The sequence below is a fragment of the Erpetoichthys calabaricus genome, chromosome 3 (genome assembly GCF_900747795.2).
Source record: "Erpetoichthys calabaricus chromosome 3, fErpCal1.3, whole genome shotgun sequence".
In the NCBI taxonomy this organism is placed as follows: Eukaryota; Metazoa; Chordata; class Cladistia; order Polypteriformes; family Polypteridae; genus Erpetoichthys; species Erpetoichthys calabaricus.
In genome coordinates, this window is record NC_041396.2 from 260,109,165 (window position 1) to 260,122,963 (window position 13,799).

The 13,799-nt window shown below is 37.4% G+C and overlaps 1 protein-coding gene across 6 annotated transcripts in view; it reads right to left on the bottom strand.

Moving 5' to 3' along the window:
• The window catches only part of gal3st4 (galactose-3-O-sulfotransferase 4), a 142,417-nt gene that overhangs the window by 17,258 nt on the left and 111,360 nt on the right, over nucleotides 1–13,799 (bottom strand). Inside the window, exon 1 of one of the 6 annotated variants that reach the window (XM_051924082.1) lies at nucleotides 12,719–13,020. The exons of the other annotated variants lie outside the window; for them this stretch is intronic. The gene's annotated coding sequence lies outside the window, so the exon portion shown is untranslated. Of the gene's footprint in view, nucleotides 1–12,718; nucleotides 13,021–13,799 lie in introns of those variants that run through there. 6 annotated transcript variants of the gene reach the window in all.

Consider the following 13,799-nt stretch of genomic DNA (forward strand, 5'->3'; position numbering starts at 1 on the left):
CGCTGAGGGCACGTTTATATGTTGTTATATGCCATGCAGCATGTACAGTTCAGGTTTTCCACCCGACAATACAGACAGCTTCACCTACCAAAACCGCTTAGTTAATTTAGAGTGGGGAAAATACGGGAATTGGAGGACCATGTTAGGAACCTGATAGCAATTAGGCAAACCGAAAATTGGATCAACTCAGTTTGTTTAGACAATTCGACAACTTCTGATTCGGCTTCAGTCTCTCCAGGTCCCACCATAATCATTGCATGCCCAAAATCAACAGCACCAATTCAGCCATATTAAATGAGAACACTCAAGCTCTTGAATTAGTGTTGAAAACTGGAGCGCATATCGAGAACAACAAAGCTGCAGGTCTTTCAAATTGCATGGACAGAGAGTGTTGAAAAATATAAAAAGCTCTCTTTAAAGCCCACTCAGACTACTATTCTAAAATAATAACAATAATAATAATTCTTGCGTACTGTTTAGAACAGTGGATAATTTAACAAATAGGAATTCAGATCTACAGTCCAAAATACCAACAGATATTGGCAGTAGAGACTTTATGAACTTCTTTAATGAGAAAATTAAAAATATAAGATCCCAGATCTCAGCATCACAGTGTAAACTGTATACTAGGATGGCAAAACCTGTTACACATTGCATTCAACACTTTAGAAATTTTAATCCTATAACAGAACAGGAAGTCTTAACTTTAATTTCTAAAATGAAATCTACTACTTGTATCACCAATTCTTAGCATTATCAATAGCTCATTATTGCACGGCACAGTACCTGATGTGCTAAAATTGTCAGTCATCAAACCATTACTTAAAAAGTCAGACCTCGACCCACATATGCTGTACAGTGTACTTAATGAATCTAGACCCATATCAAGTTTACTTTTTCTTTCTCTTTCGCCAGTCAGCTTGAGTCTCACCTTATGCATTACAATTTATTTGAGAAATTCAACTCTGACTTCCGCACTGGTCAAAGTACAGAAAAGGTACTAACGCATGTTGTAAATGACATTCTGATTTCCTCTGATGAAGGAAGCTCCACTGTAATTATGTTGTTAGACTTAACATTCAGCCCTGTCTGGTTTAGTTCTTATTTGTCAAATCGATTCCTATATGTACAGGGCCCCAAAGCTGTGGAATGGTGTGCCTGCTACTACATATAAGAGATGTCCCTTCAGTCTCAGCTGTCATATCCTGCCAGAACATTCTCTACTTCAGTTTAGCATACCCAGACTAGAGTTGCTGATTAACTGTGCATACTGCATCTCTGTTATTAGTCATGAGCACTAAAACATAAGTAATATGATATTTATAATTTATTACAAACCCTTACTTATTCTGTTTCTCTTCTTGGTACTCACTTGCTTGCCTAAAAGTCATCTCTGATAGAGGAGCACCAGAATCATCAGGTAGAAGGGTCATTTCACTAAATTGGCCGGCCCAGCACTGACTCAGCTATGGATAGGCCAGTAGCGGGGAGGCAGCTTGATGGCCGAGGTCTTCAGGACTCTGAAAAAATTGGAATCCTATTATGTGATATCATCCACTCTTGCATTATGCTCTGTACTTGTACTATTACTATTGTACTACTGTATTGTATTGAGGATTACTTGTATTCTGTTCTGTGATTTATATTGTACTTACCCATTTTTTTCACACCCACTGCGTGCCCAACTTACCTGGAAAGAGGTCTCACTCTGCCTTTCCTGAGATTTCTTCCATTGTTTCCCTACAAGGTTTTTTTTGGGAGTTTTATCTTGTCTTCTTAAAGAGTCAAGGCTGGGGGGGATGTCAAAAACACAGGGCCTATTAAAGCCCATTGTGGCTCTCCTTGTGTGATTTTGAGCTATACAAAAATAAATTGTATTGCATTTAACAACACATACTATGTGTACTTTTTGCCTTGGTATTATACCTCTGGTCTCAGGCTTGCAGGAAAAAGAAGTGACCAGGGGTTCTGTGTTCTACCCACCACTCAGTTGAAATTCTGTTCCAAAGTAGATAAAGGGAATTAGATTGCACTTTCTAAAATGCTTATATTGTTCTAAAAATAGCATAAAAACTGCCTGGATAACTGATTTAAAATACCATAATCACGATCCAGACAAGGGATAGGCAACCTTTTTTGGTGGTGGGCTGCATTGTCAATAATGATTTGTTGGCCATATGAAACCTTGGTGTGTCTATGAACTGAGGCAGTCTGAGTTAATGACATACATAAGCTTGGAGTATACATGCCCCAAGAAATGATTTCACTGTTAAACTTGCTATTGAAAGCTATTAAGACCCACACTGAAACATCAGTAAGACAGTCATCTTGCTCTGACACTCTTCTGGTCATGAACATAAAACTGCTGGCTTTTGCACAAACAGTTAATATCAACTGAGATGCTGGATGTCCCATCAATGAATTTATAGCAAAGATTGGTCTGTTGGTACACCTCTGTACTTGCTTTTACGAATTTTCATTTGTGGGAAGACCTTCTCAAAGTTCTATGCGCTAAGGTTGTCACAATAGCAAAATATAAAACTTTGATATGACACTAATTATTGAAATTCGATGATCATGCCCCTTAACATACCTAAACGGCACCCTGGACACTGAGGAGGACCCATCACCCCCACATGTCTAATAGTACTGACTGCATGCTATAGACACCATGGGGATCCAAAGCTGCTGAGGTTGCCATATTAACACCCATGAGTTGGTGGAAATAGGGCTGCAACTCTAGGCATGGAGACCCAAAAGTGCATTCCTAATGTAAAATGCAATACTGATACAATGAAGAATGAGTATTGAACTAATATTAAAATGTTGAAATTGATACTTATCAATATTTCAATAGTTCTGACAACCACAGTGTGTGCCATCAAATAATGATGGCATGTACACAGCATGTTTGTAAAGCCTCGGAAACAAATTCTGAGTCATGTACAATCTGCAGCAATCAAGCAAAGAAAATTTTGTAAGATAGATTAAGATCCTTTCAGTAAAGAAAAATTATTCTGTGTAGTGTAGTATAGGATATCACAATTGATTTTTTCATTGGACAATATTATCCCATCTGGATAAGAGGGTTAAGAAAATGGATGGATAGATGGATGGTATTACTCCAAATATTGCCATTAAAGCATCTGGGTTGACTGTACTGCCAGATACTGCCTAAGAATTCGGTAAAAATCTCTGCCCAAATTGTTGTGTATGGGGCTCCCAAAATATGCAACCTAACAATGACTATGATTAATGACATTGTTCACAGTTTGGACAGACCATTTTAGAAACAATATGTAAATGAAGGGACAAGTTTTAATCAAACTATGGCCTGCTTGGCACATATTGACCCAGAATGGATTTCTATGAATGGCTGAACTGAAATATCCAATTGTTCCTCAAGATCATACAGAGGTAAATTCTTTGAAATATGTTGATACAAGGTGTTTTCCCACTGCAGGAACCAATGAGCTTTTCATGTATTGCATTCCAACCACATAACAGGAACTGTGTTCTTTATACAAAATACATGATGTGCAAAGAAGAGTGATACAGTTCAACGTGTGGTGCATTTAGGAGTTCACAGGGGATTCCCTCATCCCACAGCTGTTCCAAGAGTTACCTGCAGATCTTGTAATTAAATTTTGGGGTTCTTGGAGCAGCAAATGGGCCAGTCAGTCCAGAAAAAATTAGCAGTCTTTTGAAATCTATGTCACTTGTAAATTGTTTTCCTTACAGTTGAATGATTGATTTTTAAATAACTTTGTGATCTTTTAAGTATCTTGTAAAATTCACACGTATTCATAGCCTTCTTTCTGAGGGCTCAGAGAGCTCTTTTGATCTTGGAATAATGACAATACCGAACACAGCACCAGACCTAGATATCTACATTTTAAATAAAGACAGGTTCCACCTGCATACTACTTCAGGAGGTTCTAATCATTGGCACCTAATCTGGAGCAATTTATTCTAATTTTATGGATATGAAGTGGTGATAAATTAATACACTGTGTTGATTTTATGTGTTCATTTACTTAAGAAAAACTCCTTAGACACTGTTTTTATGAACATATAATTAGAGCTGCAATTAATGATTATTTTAATAATCAATTAATCTGCCGATTATTTTGTTGATTAATCGATTAGATGGATTGAAAAAAAAATGTCATTTGCAATTAAACACATGAAGTGTGTTAAATGGAACCTTTCAGCAATTAAACAGGTCTGTGTAAAATTTTCAGAAATGTATTTTTAAAAAAAATAAAACTTCTTAAAAATATTTTAAACAAAATATGGGCTTTTATACAACATTTATATACTAATACATTGAAAATGAATACTAATAAATAGACATAACACACTTAGTAGCACTTACTTATGGATCTGGTTGTGCAATGAACACACACACACCGTTTCCTTAAAAACACAACAATTTTTAATAAATTAAATAAACCCGGAATTTGGCTTATGTATTCAGAATCACATTAAACCAACACTTCAAAATAAATCATGCAATTTAAGTTATAAGCTTTTTTTGTTGTTGTTTCTGTGAAACGACAGTTTACTAAAAAAGAATCATGTAAATATCTGACCAGCACAGGATCTGTTGCACCATCATGACTTTATTTAGTTTCTCTTTTTTGTATGTGTGCAGTAATGTTTGAAATTAGTTCAGCATAATAAACATTGTTGTCATATGTGGGGGGGGAAAGTCCAGACTATTTTCCTTTTACAGCAAAACAAGTGATTTCATTTGTGTGAAACTCAGTACTTTCTTTGCTAAGTGGTATGCCGAGTTTATTTTAACTGAAAGTTCACATCTTTTTGCATCATCACTTGTCAATTTTTGCGTCTGGAAACCTTTTACCACCACAGATTCTCTGGCACATTTGCTTGCAACCAACATGCTGTCACAGCCTGATGCATGTCATTTGCTGTCCAGAGTGTTCTGTTGGATTTTCAAGCTTGAAACTCTGTGATCCTGCCACAAAATCTGTTTTACCGGCTAAACTAGGCTTGCTCCAGCAGTACTTGCACATCCTCCAGATCTATCTTACTAAACCACAGTTAATATATGCACGGCGGACGCACCGAGGTGCATGCGCACTGCGGCCTTGGCGCCCGCCCCAGAGTCTAGAGTCAAACGCAGCGGCTTTCCAAAATGCGGCGGCTTCCCAGAGTCAGTAGGTGGCGCCCGAACAACACAACCTCTGAGCGCCCAAACAACACAACCTGTACAGTCAAACGCAGCGGCTTCCCAAAACGCGGCAGATTCCCAGAGTCAGTAGGTGGCACCCAAACAACACAACCTGTAAACTAGACTTGCTCTAATCCACTGTGCCAGTAATGTAGATCACATAACGGTCATTCAGTTTGGCGCCCGCCCCAGAGTCCAGAGTCAAACGCAGCTGCGTCCCAAAACACAGCGGCTTCCCAGAGTCAGTAGGTGGCGCCCAAACAACACAACCTGTGAGCTACACTTGCTCTAATCCACTGTGCCAGTAATATAGATCACATAACGGTCACAGACTCTAACCCAGCGGCTTCCCAGACTCGCACGAACACCACAACCTGTAAACTAAACTTGCTGTGCTCCACTCTGCCAGCAGTCGGTGTCAGCAAAGGCAACGGAATCACGTCTCCACAAAACGAAACTGCTTTAGTACAGATATGCTTATGTAATTAAAGATATCGGACGGAACAGAAACTGATTGCCATTCTTGGATTTCCGATTCGCTAGCGAATCGCGGGCTTACTTGTTGTATAGAAGCCAGTGAAGTTCGATAGCCAACTTGTCTGGAACTTTCACTATTCCACCCTGACTGTCTTGTGACTTGATGTGCTGTGGGATTCAATGCTGTGCTCTCGCCGAGTTCTTTGTACACAAGACTTGAAAGAAAATTCTTCTGAGTGGGCATGGACTTATGTTTCTTTGCAACCATTTATTGTTACACGTGTGTGCAAGCGAGTAATGCAGCACCATAATTTAGTCCAAAAAAAAGTGCAAAAAAAACAAAACAAAACACACCTACTAGCTAGTGGCTATTGGCTAATAACACATTTTTTTAGTCACCCATCATAAAATTCTGTCACACATGCTAGTGTTTTATTCACATTGTAAACTCGAATGATTCCTCACTTCTAATCGAAAGTCACGTCATTTATGTCTAGCCTAGCAAACACTGAATTCATATATCTCTATCACATAATGCTAAAATAACATTCAACTTACTGGTATGACAAGTCTTCCTTCTCCACAGAACTTGTAACGGTATGCTTCCTATTCAAACGTTTGTGCATTTCCGTTGTGCTGTTGTACTATACGAGGTCAGACTTACACATTTTGCAATTCAGAGTACAGCGCTCCTAATCTCTTAGGTTGCTGTCTTTTCTGGCTCTTGCTTACTGTCTGCCTTTTTTCAAATGCGTTCACAACTGAATGAAGTAGTGACGCACAACGTACAACCCCAATTCCAATGAAGTTGGGATGTTGTGTGAAACGTAAATAAAAACAGAATACAATGATTTGCAAATCCTTTTCAACCTATATTCAATTGAATACATACAAAGACAAGATATTGAATGTTCAAACTGATAAAATTTATTGTTGTTTTTGCAAATCTTCACTCATTTTGAATTTGATGCCTGCAACACGTTACAAAAAAGCTGGGACAGGGGCATGTTTACCACTGTGTTATATCACCTTTCCTTTTAACAACATTCAATAAGCGTTTGGGAACTGAGGACACTAATTGTTGAAGCTGTGTAGGTGGAATTCTTTCCCATTTTTGCTTGATGTACAACTTCAGTTGCTCAACAATCCAGGGTCTCCGTTGTCGTAATTGCGCTTCATAATGCGCCACACATTTTCAATGGGAGACAGGTCTGGACTGCAGGCAGGCCAGTCTAGTACCCACACTCTTTTACTACGAAGCCACGCTGTTGTAACACATGCAGAATGTGGCTTCGCAATGTCCTGCTGAAATAAGCAGGGACGTCCCTGAAAAAGACGTCGCTTGGATGGCAGCATATGTTGCTCCAAAACCTGTATGTACCTTTCAGCATTACCATGCCATGGGCACTAACACACCCCATACCATCACAGATGCTGGCTTTTGAACTTTGCGCTGATAACAATCCGGATGGTCCTTTTCCTCTTTGGCCCGGAGGACATGATGTCCATGATTTCCAAAAACAATTTGAAATGTGGACTCGTCAGACCACAGCACACTTTTCCACTTTGCGTCAGTCCATCAGTTTTCTTCATTCTGGAATCAAATTTTTCCAGGATTATTAATTTTTCATTCAGCATAAACTAATGCCATGTCTCCATTTTTTTGTTCATCTCAAAGAAAACCTATGAAACTCAAACGGTGGAGCACTGACTAAGAATTCAGCTATGTGTATGACGTCATGCCTACACACTTGCCGAGCCTGCCGGAGACTGGAAATTTTGCAAAAGACTCTCTCTCTTGGAGACAACCTGTTACAGGGTTCCCAAGAATCAGCATAGAAAGTGTAGGAGCAGCAGTAAGTATTTTTTGCATTACATTATTATCTTCGGTGACCATTTTTGGTCGAAAAAACATTTGTTATACTGAGATTTACATTTTGTTAAAACGAGATTTGCTTAACATGATGTTCTATGAATTTGTGTCCGGACCCACAAAATGTACTCATTACACTGAAAATGTTGTTACTTCGGTATTTGCTATAACAAGATTTAACCTGTATAATGTTTGCCAGTTGAAATATTTTGAAAAAGGCAACTATTTCTATGGGGTGTAAATACTTTTTCACATGACTGTATAAGGAACGTAATAGTTAAGGTTCTTCACCTTAAAATGTGTCCCACATTTTTTCCATATCTTCAAAATGGTTAATTACTGGAAGGATGGATAATTGAAGTTAATTGTTAACTGAAGAACACAATAAAGCATACAGAGAGAAATTTAAACAAGATTCCTTTCCATACCTCACCAAGCAGATGTGATTTCCCCATCAGCTTTAGTTCTCTGTAGAGTTGCCTTTTTAATGTATGGCCATTCTGAATATACACAGAGGATTAAGACAATATTCAGATCACTTCACTTTTTGTTATGTTGCAGCTTTGTGCTAAAATTGTTTAAATTTATTTTTCCCCAAATCAAACAACACTCAAAACCCTGGAATGACAAAACAAACACAGCATTTAATTTTTCTTTCACATTTATTAAAAAATAAAAACTGAAATATCCCATTAACACATGTATTGAGACCCTTTACCTAGTACTTAGGCAAAGCACCTTTGGCAGAAATTCTAGCCTGGAGTCTTCTTGGGTATGATGCAACAAGCTTCACACACCTGGATTTGAGGATTTTCTGCCATACTTCTCTGCAGATCCTCTCAAGCTCTACAAGCTGTTTTCAGTTTTCTCCAGAGATATTCGAGTGGGTTCAAGTCTGGTCCTGGCTTTGTGCTTAGGGTCACTGTCCTGTTGGAAGGTAAGCCTTCAGTCCAGTCTGAGGTCAAGAGGGATCTGAGTCATCTTTGAGTTCTCTCACCATGGCCCTTCTATGACAGCTCACAGCTGATCTGTGTCTAGATACAATTTGCTCTCTAAGTTCTGAAGGTAATTCCTTTCGGCCTCATGGCTTGGTTTTTGCTCTGATACATATTGTCAACTGTTGAACCTTATATAAATAGGTGTGTGCCTTTCCTAATCATGTGCAGTTAATTGAATTGATCACAGGTGGGCTCCAAACAAGGTGTAGAAACATCTCAATGATTACTAATAGAATGGAATGCAAATGAGTTAAACTTCAAGTGCCATAGCACAGGTTCTGAATACTTGTGTCAATGTGATATTTCAGTTTAGATTTTTAATACATTTTCAAACATTTCTTAATTCCTGTTTTTGCTTTGTCATTCTGGGGCATTGAGTGTTGTGTGATGTATTTGCAGGTGATACCAACTTGACAGATAATCTAAAATCCATTAATTACAGAGGGACTTGGAAAGCATACATGCTTGGGTGGATTTGTGGCAGATGAAATTTAACGTCAGTAAATGTAAAGTATTACACATAGGAAGTAAAAATGTTAGGTCTGAATACACAATGGGAGGTTTGAAAATTGAAAGTACATCTTATGAGCAGGATTTAGAAATCATAGCTGACTCATCTCTATCAAGTGCCAGACAGAAGCCATTAAGAAGGCAAACAGAATGTTAGATTATATAGCATCATGCGGTGTAGCATACAGGTCTAAAGAGGCTATCGTCAAGTTTTGTAATGCACTGGTGAGGCCTCACCTGGAGCCCAGAGAAGGGCAACTTCAGGGCTACAGGGGATGAGTTATAAGGAAAGATTACAAGAACTGATCCTTTTCAGTTTAAGCAAAAGAAGAATAAGAGGTGACATGATTGAAGTGTTTCAAATTAGGAAGGGAATTAGTACAGTGGATGAAGACTGTTATTTTAAACTGAGTTCATCAAGCACACATGGACACAGTTTATTAAGGATAAATTCTGCACAAACATTAGGAAGTATTTCCTACCACAGAGGACCATAGACACATGGAATAAGTTACTAAGTAATGTGGTAGACAGCAGGACTTCAGGGACTTTCAAAACTCAACTTATTTTGGAAGAATTAACTGGATAGGATTGGACAGCTTTGTTGGGCTGAATGGCCTGTTCTTGTCTGGATTGTTCTAATGTGTTTAATGTTTTCCTTCATATAATTGTGTGTAAAGAGAACTTTTTGTAATAATAATAATAATAATAATAGATTTTATTCATATAACATCTTGGACAAAGAGGATAAACTAAAAAAATGGTCAAAATGTCAGAGTAAGTTAAATGCCTTCCTGAATAAATGAGTTTTAATTTGCTTTTTAAAAGAATGAATTGAGTCACTTGATCTCATTAAATTTATGGAAGTAATTCATAGAGCACAGGTTAATCATTTAGTGATTCAATAACAGCTTTGTTGGGTTACGACAGGAATGCCAGAATCAGCAGACCTTAGGGGGGCAGAGAGGAGCATAGTGATGGAGGAGGTGATGTTGTCTATGTAAAGCTTTATGGGCTATTATTAGAAATTTATGCTCAATTCTATAAGACATGTGGAGTCAATGAACGCAGAGTAGGATGATTTTTATTTGCTCTCTATTGTAGGTTTGTGTGAGGACTCTGGCAGCAGAGTTTTGAACCAACTGGAGCTGTGATAACAGATTATAAAGGGCACCTGCCAGACTTCTTTTGAAAAACTGGAAGAATCCTAACTCTCCTCTTTTAAGTCAGTGGGTAACCGATGTTTTATACTATTTGAAATTGGAAAAAATCAAATATTCAGTTAGAGGATCTGTACAGAATTGTTTTAAAACCTGGCAGGATATAATCAATAAAATTTTAGAATAAGCACAGAGAAAGCAATTATCTCCGCATTTCTTTTTCTTCTCCATTCATCGCTACTGACCTATTAAACTCATCAATTTAGGTATGTTTACAAGCCTTAAGTTTTACCCCATTGGCCATGCTCTCTCTCAGGATTGAAAAACAAGTTGACCCCCACCCCTATTTTTTGTAAAAATTGATCGATTTGTATGAATGATTACAATAAAATTAATAAAATTAAAAAAAAGAAGGGGCACCTGCCAGTAGGGAAGTACAGCAGTCCACGTGGAATGTAATAAAAGAATTAACAAGTTTTTCAGCTTTAAAAAGGAGAGGAATGAGTGAACGTGGGATGTGATGTAGAGGTGGAAGTAAGAATGTTTTTTTACTGTAGTTCATGTGGGTAGAATAAGAAAGAAAGGAATCAAAAATGACACCATGACTCCTTGAAGTAGAAGAAGATCTGATGAGATCATCACAAAGGAAGACTAAAAAGGAGCTAATTTTTCTTAAACTGAGCTTTAGTGCCAATTAGTACAACTTCAGTTTTGCTGTACTTTAATTTTAAAGAGTTACATGTATATTCTATCCAGGTTTTAATTTCACTTAGACATGTTGTGAGCTGAGAAATATCAGAGGAACTTTCACTTTTAACATTGAAATGCATTGGAGTATCGTTAAATAAAAATGACAATCCAGTCCAAAGCTTAGAATAATATGGTCAAGAGAAGCATGTATTGTATACACAGAGGAATGAGGACAGAACCTGGAGGGACGACTTCTTGTGTGACTTGTGCCAAGCTGGACAGGCTGTTGCCAGGACTAGCAAACCCTTGCCTACCCATCAGATGGGACTTAAACCACTGGAAGTTAGTGCCAGAGACACCCAAGATGTTCTCCATTATTGACAGTGGAATATCATGTTTGACCATGTCAAATGCTGTTCTAAAGTCTAATAGAATTATTATGTTGGTTTGTCCAGAGTCTGCAGCCATAAGCAAATCAATAGTTAGCTGAATCAAAGCAGTTTCACAGCTGTGCTGTGCTCTGATACTAGACTGAGAGGGTTCCATCAGTTTATTATAAGTTAATTAAATAGTGTGTTGGAAGGCCACAACACGGTCAAGAACCTCCGACAGTAAAAGTTAAGTGAGAGATGGGTTGATCATTGTTCCTATTGTTTGCATCAAGGCCAGACTTTTTAAACACTTTAGTTACAGAATTGATTTTCAAAGTAGCCAGCACAGTGCCAATGTCAAGTGATGTATTTATTGTTTTCTTTTGTATAATAATTTGTGAGTGTTTCAACTGCTCTGATACAATCAGCAAAACATTACCTAGCTTGGTCAAGTGTGTAAGAAAGAATTTATTTGAAAAAAACCACTCTTCTTCAGATCAGTTTTGAATCCAGAGCTCTGCAAATTCATATTCTGTAGAAAACATATCACATTAAACAAGCGGTGAGAATTGGATACTAAATATCTGTCTTTAACAAATCTGATGTGATCTTGCAATATTACAGAGAGCATTTTCTCTGTTCTTTTAGCTAAAACCTTTGTAAGGATGTTAACATCATTATTCAGAAGTGAAAGTGGTTTATAAGATGCTCAATCAAGCAAATCTTTATTTTTATTTGTAAAGACAGTGATTGATGCTTGGCATAATTATTTTGATAGAATATTACTTTCTCTAGCTTCGGTAAACATTAACTATAATGGTGTAAATTAAGTTGAAAATGTTTTATAAAATTCCACTGGATAACCAACTTGTCTGGAAGCGTTCCTGCTTTGCAGTGACATTATACCAGGTTAAATCTCAAAAATCCTCATAGGTGTATCATGCTATTCTAAGCAGAGAGTATCAAGTTGTGGTATTTGTATTTTATACAAGAAGAATTTGGCTTGAACATCTTTTCTTCACACTACAAAGAATCTACTTTATTCCTTCTGGAAGAATAATTTTAGGGTAACATAGCATATAATGTGGCATCCACCATCACACTATGCGTGTGAAGCATCCTTCACTTAAAACTACTTGAACTGACTCCAAGAGCCACTTGAACACAAAGACAATCAATTCTCCAAAAGTTAATTCAACCGAAGACAAGAAGTCTCCACTCGAACTGAAGACCAGGAGTCTCTAAGGGTTAATCCTAACCCTATTTTAATGACCAATTCCTTTTCTTAGTAGGACTTATGCCCTCTCTAGTGGGCAAAATGTTCTTAACTACACTAAAAACTACCCTAACTCTAGACAGAAAACACTCCCTATTCCAGTGGCTTGGTATATAATCCAGCGCCTTATCCCCAAAAGAACAAATTAATATTCTCCTCCTACTGTTTAAAGGTCCGATGATAGCATCCTCCGGAGGGGAGTCCTGCACAGATGGGAACAACTCCGTTCCAATTTCACATCGTTGGCTTTGCATGTTTTAAGATTCTGCTGAGAGTTCCCTCTGGGGTACAGAACGCCTTAATGTTGGGCATCAAAAACTGGTAGAAATTTAACATCTTATTAAAGAAAGAAACATCCTCCAACAGGACAATTCAGTAATCAGGCAGGAGAAAAACTGTTCATTGTATCTTTTATTTACTCCTCAGCAAAATGCCTTGGACGGAGCATTCTTCAAAAGCAATCCGTTACAGCATGATCAGAATGGTCACAGAAACTAAGAATAGAGGTTAATTTTATAAACTTTTAAATTTACATACAGAGTCAATCAATGCATACATTTTACTCTGGTTGGTTCATTGGTTTACATCCAAATTATTTATATAAAATAAAAGTATCTTATTTTATATTCTGTTTCTTCTTTATACCTTTGAGTTGTGCCACCACCCTTGAAATTTCTGTGCATATAACAATTGTCCATTCTCGTTTATAGGACATCTGCTGATTTCTTAGTCATCCTTCAGTACATTTTGTATATTGCATCAACCTTTCTTCTGGTACATTCTTTATTTACTTGACCATCTCAGCATTTCCTAAACCAATTGTTATATTTCAGTGTACATTTTGTTGTTCACTTGACCTTTATCTGGTTTCCTGGTGCGCCTGAACAGGTTTCGAATATAGGCTAAGCCTTTATGCTGTTTCTGTAAGATGAATATGTTACCCCTTATTCTTCCACACCATAAAATGTGTTAGTTGTTTATGCTCTCCGTGGCATTCTTAACTGCATTTCAAATTTTCTCTTTGTGTTTTTATGCTAAAATCTTATTAGTCCTAGGTTAATGATGGTAACATGTCTTAAAGATAATCTGCTGTTTCCTTTGTTGTCAAAAGATTATATTGCAATTAAAAAAGACAACCTTTAGCAATCGATTTAATCATTTTGCACTCTTGCATATTACTGATCAGTTATAGAAATCTTGGTAATCTGCTCTGATGCCCTTATACTCTGCAAATGTTTAAACAA